The sequence below is a fragment of the Rhinoderma darwinii genome (genome assembly GCF_050947455.1).
Source record: "Rhinoderma darwinii isolate aRhiDar2 chromosome 11 unlocalized genomic scaffold, aRhiDar2.hap1 SUPER_11_unloc_15, whole genome shotgun sequence".
Taxonomy (NCBI): Eukaryota; Metazoa; Chordata; class Amphibia; order Anura; family Rhinodermatidae; genus Rhinoderma; species Rhinoderma darwinii.
Window position 1 is genome coordinate 93,097 of NW_027461846.1, and position 7,758 is coordinate 100,854.

Here is a 7,758-nt window from a genome sequence, read left to right on the forward strand (position 1 = left end):
TTAAGTATCAGCGCCTCCTTTAGTCATCTCACCAGGATCTATAAGGACCACATTAGGTCGTGGTGGGAGATTCAGACACTTGAGACCTATCTCAGAAATAAGATTGTACCGAGGGGCCTACGTATTGCCCTCATTCCTGCTGCACGAGTCAGGTCTCCTGATCTCCTCCGCAAATGGGAGAAGGAGTCCATTGACTCGTCCCTCAGGTTCATGGGGATCCTACTAGAGGAGGAAAGAATATTGTTGGCACGCAGTACAGCGGAATTAAAAGATGGCATGGAATCAGTCAGGAGATTCTCAAATAATTCAGATTATGAGAGAAAAGAGGTAGCACTCCAACAGGGTATTGAAAAATTTACCGGACATATTAAGGAGAGAAAGCATTTCCAATATGTCCGAGATACCGCTGATTTTAAAGACGGGAAAATCTTCGACTACAGTGTCAAAAATATGGGGGGGCTGGAGATTGAGACCGAACAGTCCTCCTCAGAGCAAGATCTGTCTGATTCCGATACTGCACGAAATCCCAGTAGGAGAGCTAGGGGAAGTCAACACACTGGGAAGAACCCATCACGTAGTTTCCAAAGGGGCAGAGGTAGAGGAAAGGGCCCCAACAGGGATGGTTTTTTATCACGAAACCACCCCATTTCGGAATATCTACTAAGAGACAGGAGAGAGATGTAGTGTCGGGGAATCATGAGGATGATTTGCAGATCATCAACCTTTCATCACGTACCCTAACGACCGAGGAGACTAGCATTCTGAAGAAAGGTTTATCATTTGTGCCCACGAATAGATTCGACCTTTTTACGTGGGTCAAGGATCTGAATCTATTCGTGCGCAAATTGAAATGGAAGAAATTTTTCAAAACCCACGATAGGCGTGAATGCCTTGAACTGGGGATTTCTGAGGAGGATATGCCACATTTCAGAATACTTAATCAATTATTGGAAGAAGGTCAGAGAAATGTGGGTGATGGTCCCTTCACAGAGTTGAGGCAGCCCTCCACCAGAAATGCCCCTATCAATGATAATACCTCAATGGATGTATTTCTGGAGGTAGTGGTGGACCAGCTCAGGAAACTGGATTCTTCTAAGACTATCAAATTTAATACCTCCAGAGATGAGATGGCAGGCCTACAGGCCCTTGAGCAGGATGACAGTATTGTCATTAAACCATCAGACAAAGGTGGTAATATTGTGGTGATGGATCGCAATCAGTATAGTGATATGTGCCACCGCATTCTGAGTGACACAGCATGCTATAGAATTCTATTAAGTGATCCTATGCCAACTTTTGCAAACCAATTAAAGAGATTGGTAAATCAAGGCCGATCGCTTAATCTGGTGAGCATTAATGAACAACGCTTTATCCTGACTGATCATCCACAATATGCCACCTTTTACAGCCTGCCCAAGGTACATAAGGGCACATCTCCTCTCAAGGGTCGCCCCATTGTCTCTGGGGTTGATAACCTGACTCAGAATGCTAGTCTCTATATTGATCGGATCTTGAGTCCATTTGTAGTGGCCCTCCCATCGTACGTCCGTGACACCATGGATGTACTTAGACGCTTGGAGGGCATCAAATGTGATCCTGGTGTACATCTGGCTTCACTGGATGTGGAGGCCTTATACAGCTCGATTCCCCATGCCATGGGATGCAGAGCTGTAGAAGACTTTTTGAAGGAAAGGGGAACACATTTTCAGGCCCATAACGAGTTCGTGGTCAGCCTCCTTCGTTTTGTTCTTGAGCAAAACTTCTTCCTGTTTGATGGCAAATTCTTCCACCAACTAAGGGGGGTAGCGATGGGGACCCCCTGTGCACCATCCTATGCCAACTTATATCTGGGCTGGTGGGAGAAAATGATTGTATTTGGGGAGGAGATGGATCGATGGACATCTATGATCATCCTCTGGCTAAGATTTATTGATGACATCATGATTTTGTGGTCTGGAACTAAAGAGGAGTTCAGCGAATTTGTGGACATCCTTAATGTTAACGAAATGGGGCTCTTTTTTACATCTGTTATCCATGAGAGTAAAATGACCTTCTTGGATATCAATATATATAAAACCGAACAGGGGTATATACAAACCAACATCTTCAGGAAGGAGACAGCAACGAATAGTCTCCTTCGATGGGAGAGCTGGCATCCCGCACCTTTGAGAAAGGGCATACCCAAAGGTCAGTACCTAAGGGTACGTAGGAACTGTTCCACTTTGACTGACTTCAAACTAGCTGCCTCTGACCTACAGAATAGATTTCGCCGGAGGGGTTATCCCCATGATGTCCTGGGATCGGCCTATCGCAATGCCTTTCATTGCAATAGGAGCGAACTCCTAAACCCCAAAATACGTACGACCGATGACCAAATGCGCATTATAGGCACGTACGATTCATCAAATCAGGAAGTTATCAGGATCCTACAGACCTACTGGGGGATCCTCAGGACAGATCCAGATGTAGGGGACCTTGTAGGCAACAGACCATCAGTTACCTATAGGAGGGGTAGGAATATCAGGGATCGTATAGTCCATAGCCATATGTTGTCCATTCGCCCTACCACATGGCTTACACATAACATTAAGGGTACATTTAGATGTGGGTCCTGCAGAGCTTGCGAATCGATTTCTTGTAGCAAGAATTTCAATAGCCACACGACTGGTCGGACATATGAAAATAGATCCTTCATCAACTGCAAAACTAGGGGCATCGTGTACCTGATCTCATGTGTATGCGGACTGCAGTATATTGGCAAGACAATTAGAGAATTCAGGAGACGAATAAGGGATCATATAGGCGACATTCGCCGCAATGTGGACACTTCAGTGGCCCGACATGTTTGGGAAAAACATGGCGGTGATACCCACGTCATCAAATTCCAGGGGATTGAACAGATTAGGCCATCTGCCAGGGGGGGCAATTGGGACAAAAGGATTCTGCAAAAAGAGGCCCAATGGATTTTCCGCATGCATACCATGAAACCGGCGGGTCTCAATGAACAGATATCGTTTAACTGTTTCCTCTGAATTGGTCATATGTCACCTGGGGCCGGAGTGAATCATATGTCACACCCTGCCCATGTTCAATTGCCCCATTGCCAGTCTAACGCATGAATCCCTATAGTATGGCTTGCATTTTTAGGGAGGTTGGAGCGGTCCCTTAGTGTGTAATGAATTGCTATACACTCCCCCTTTTCCTCTGTTCACAAATACGGCGATCGAGTGCACATTGTCAACTGCACTCCGGGATTGCGGAGTCTCCCATTGCAGGATGACACACACAGTGATCGAATGTGCCACAGTGTGGGCTCAGGATCGCTGTGTTCTTCTCTGGTTACTCTTCCTAGCTGCAATATCCCAGGCCAGTGGGTTACGGCCGCCTGGTAATCCCTGGTTACTAGGGACGCTCTTGTTCCTCCCCCCTGCAGTGACAGCGAGCGCCCGGGGGCCGGCCCTGCTCTGGCCGCCCAGCCTCGCGGGGATTGGCTGCCCGGCCGCCGCGTCACTCCAGGGAGGGAGGGGTTAGTACTACATATGTCCGGCATCTCACTCGGCTCGTGTTCGACCAGCTGACTAGTGTCGTACACGAGCCGGGTGAATGATCTGAGACACGCAATAGGTGTCTCCCGGCCATATCACATAATCAAATATAGATGTGTTGTTATCGCATCAGTGTGACCCCTGATGAATCACCGTGAATATCAGCGGTGAGGAAACGCGTAGGGACACGTGTTAGTGGCACGGATTGACCAGGTGTTATATCATAATACAGACAGGGGGAAGTGTTGTTTGGCAGCAAATGGTGCTAACAACAGTTTTTCTATCGCTCCTCCATCTGTCTGGTGTACCGTGCTTACGCCTTCTTAGTACCTTTGGCTACTTAGCCCAATTTTAGTAAGATTTTCTACAATAAAAATCGAATTTTAATCGTTCATATAGGCAGTGATACCATTAATCAATCAAGTGAACGGATATTGTCATATATCAATGCAACAATTGTTGCTTAGTGTCAAACTTTACAATCGAACAATTCACAGTGGGGATGGCAGGCTTTCTCACTGGTGAGATAAATGTTGCTAAATGGATGAGTGACGCACAGGAGGTGTTTTCTGAAAATGAACTGGTGTCACAGACTCAACAATTAAGTATCAGCGCCTCCTTTAGTCATCTCACCAGGATCTATAAGGACCACATTAGGTCGTGGTGGGAGATTCAGACACTTGAGACCTATCTCAGAAATAAGATTGTACCGAGGGGCCTACGTATTGCCCTCATTCCTGCTGCACGAGTCAGGTCTCCTGATCTCCTCCGCAAATGGGAGAAGGAGTCCATTGACTCGTCCCTCAGGTTCATGGGGATCCTACTAGAGGAGGAAAGAATATTGTTGGCACGCAGTACAGCGGAATTAAAAGATGGCATTGAATCAGTCAGGAGATTCTCAAATAATTCAGATTATGAGAGAAAAGAGGTAGCACTCCAACAGGGTATTGAAAAATTTACCGGACATATTAAGGAGAGAAAGCATTTCCAATATGTCCGAGATACCGCTGATTTTAAAGACGGGAAAATCTTCGACTACAGTGTCAAAAATATGGGGGGGCTGGAGATTGAGACCGAACAGTCCTCCTCAGAGCAAGATCTGTCTGATTCCGATACTGCACGAAATCCCAGTAGGAGAGCTAGGGGAAGTCAACACACTGGGAAGAACCCATCACGTAGTTTCCAAAGGGGCAGAGGTAGAGGAAAGGGCCCCAACAGGGATGGTTTTTTATCACGAAACCACCCCATTTCGGAATATCTACTAAGAGACAGGAGAGAGATGTAGTGTCGGGGAATCATGAGGATGATTTGCAGATCATCAACCTTTCATCACGTACCCTAACGACCGAGGAGACTAGCATTCTGAAGAAAGGTTTATCATTTGTGCCCACGAATAGATTCAACCTTTTTACGTGGGTCAAGGATCTGAATCTATTCGTGCGCAAATTGAAATGGAAGAAATTTTTCAAAACCCACGATAGGCGTGAATGCCTTGAACTGGGGATTTCTGAGGAGGATATGCCACATTTCAGAATACTTAATCAATTATTGGAAGAAGGTCAGAGAAATGTGGGTGATGGTCCCTTCACAGAGTTGAGGCAGCCCTCCACCAGAAATGCCCCTATCAATGATAATACCTCAATGGATGTATTTCTGGAGGCAGTGGTGGACCAGCTCAGGAAACTGGATTCTTCTAAGACTATCAAATTTAATACCTCCAGAGATGAGATGGCAGGCCTACAGGCCCTTGAGCAGGATGACAGTATTGTCATTAAACCATCAGACAAAGGTGGTAATATTGTGGTGATGGATCGCAATCAGTATAGTGATATGTGCCACCGCATTCTGAGTGACACAGCATGCTATAGAATTCTATTAAGTGATCCTATGCCAGCTTTTGCAAACCAATTAAAGAGATTGGTAAATCAAGGCCAATCGCTTAATCTGGTGAGCATTAATGAACAACGCTTTATCCTGACTGATCATCCACAATATGCCACCTTTTACAGCCTGCCCAAGGTACATAAGGGCACATCTCCTCTCAAGGGTCGCCCCATTGTCTCTGGGGTTGATAACCTGACTCAGAATGCTAGTCTCTATATTGATCGGATCTTGAGTCCATTTGTAGTGGCCCTCCCATCGTACGTCCGTGACACCATGGATGTACTTAGACGCTTGGAGGGCATCAAATGTGATCCTGGTGTACATCTGGCTTCACTGGATGTGGAGGCCTTATACAGCTCGATTCCCCATGCCATGGGATGCAGAGCTGTAGAAGACTTTTTGAAGGAAAGGGGAACACATTTTCAGGCCCATAACGAGTTCGTGGTCAGCCTCCTTCGTTTTGTTCTTGAGCAAAACTTCTTCCTGTTTGATGGCAAATTCTTCCACCAACTAAGGGGGGTAGCGATGGGGACCCCCTGTGCACCATCCTATGCCAACTTATATCTGGGCTGGTGGGAGAAAATGATTGTATTTGGGGAGGAGATGGATCGATGGACATCTATGATCATCCTCTGGCTAAGATTTATTGATGACATCATGATTTTGTGGTCTGGAACTAAAGAGGAGTTCAGCGAATTTGTGGACATCCTTAATGTTAACGAAATGGGGCTCTTTTTTACATCTGTTATCCATGAGAGTAAAATGACCTTCTTGGATATCAATATATATAAAACCGAACAGGGGTATATACAAACCAACATCTTCAGGAAGGAGACAGCAACGAATAGTCTCCTTCGATGGGAGAGCTGGCATCCCGCACCTTTGAGAAAGGGCATACCCAAAGGTCAGTACCTAAGGGTACGTAGGAACTGTTCCACTTTGACTGACTTCAAACTAGCTGCCTCTGACCTACAGAATAGATTTTGCCGGAGGGGTTATCCCCATGATGTCCTGGGATCGGCCTATCGCAATGCCTTTCATTGCAATAGGAGCGAACTCCTAAACCCCAAAATACGTACGACCGATGACCAAATGCGCATTATAGGCACGTACGATTCATCAAATCAGGAAGTTATCAGGATCCTACAGACCTACTGGGGGATCCTCAGGACAGATCCAGATGTAGGGGACCTTGTAGGCAACAGACCATCAGTTACCTATAGGAGGGGTAGGAATATCAGGGATCGTATAGTCCATAGCCATATGTTGTCCATTCGCCCTACCATATGGCTTACACATAACATTAAGGGTACATTTAGATGTGGGTCCTGCAGAGCTTGCGAATCGATTTCTTGTAGCAAGAATTTCAATAGCCACACGACTGGTCGGACATATGAAAATAGATCCTTCATCAACTGCAAAACTAGGGGCATCGTGTACCTGATCTCATGTGTATGCGGACTGCAGTATATTGGCAAGACAATTAGAGAATTCAGGAGACGAATAAGGGATCATATAGGCGACATTCGCCGCAATGTGGACACTTCAGTGGCCCGACATGTTTGGGAAAAACATGGCGGTGATACCCACGTCATCAAATTCCAGGGGATTGAACAGATTAGGCCATCTGCCAGGGGGGGCAATTGGGACAAAAGGATTCTGCAAAAAGAGGCCCAATGGATTTTCCGCATGCATACCATGAAACCGGCGGGTCTCAATGAACAGATATCGTTTAACTGTTTCCTCTGAATTGGTCATATGTCACCTGGGGCCGGAGTGAATCATATGTCACACCCTGCCCATGTTCAATTGCCCCATTGCCAGTCTAACGCATGAATCCCTATAGTATGGCTTGCATTTTTAGGGAGGTTGGAGCGGTCCCTTAGTGTGTAATAAATTGCTATACACTCCCCCTTTTCCTCTGTTCACAAATACGGCGATCGAGTGCACATTGTCAACTGCACTCCGGGATTGCGGAGTCTCCCATTGCAGGATGACACACACAGTGATCGAATGTGCCACAGTGTGGGCTCAGGATCGCTGTGTTCTTCTCTGGTTACTCTTCCTAGCTGCAATATCCCAGGCCAGTGGGTTACGGCCGCCTGGTAATCCCTGGTTACTAGGGACGCTCTTGTTCCTCCCCCCTGCAGTGACAGCGAGCGCCCGGGGGCCGGCCCTGCTCTGGCCGCCCAGCCTCGCGGGGATTGGCTGCCCGGCCGCCGCGTCACTCCAGGGAGGGAGGGGTTAGTACTACATATGTCCGGCATCTCACTCGGCTCGTGTTCGACCAGCTGACTAGTGTCGTACACGAGCCGGGTGAATGATCTGA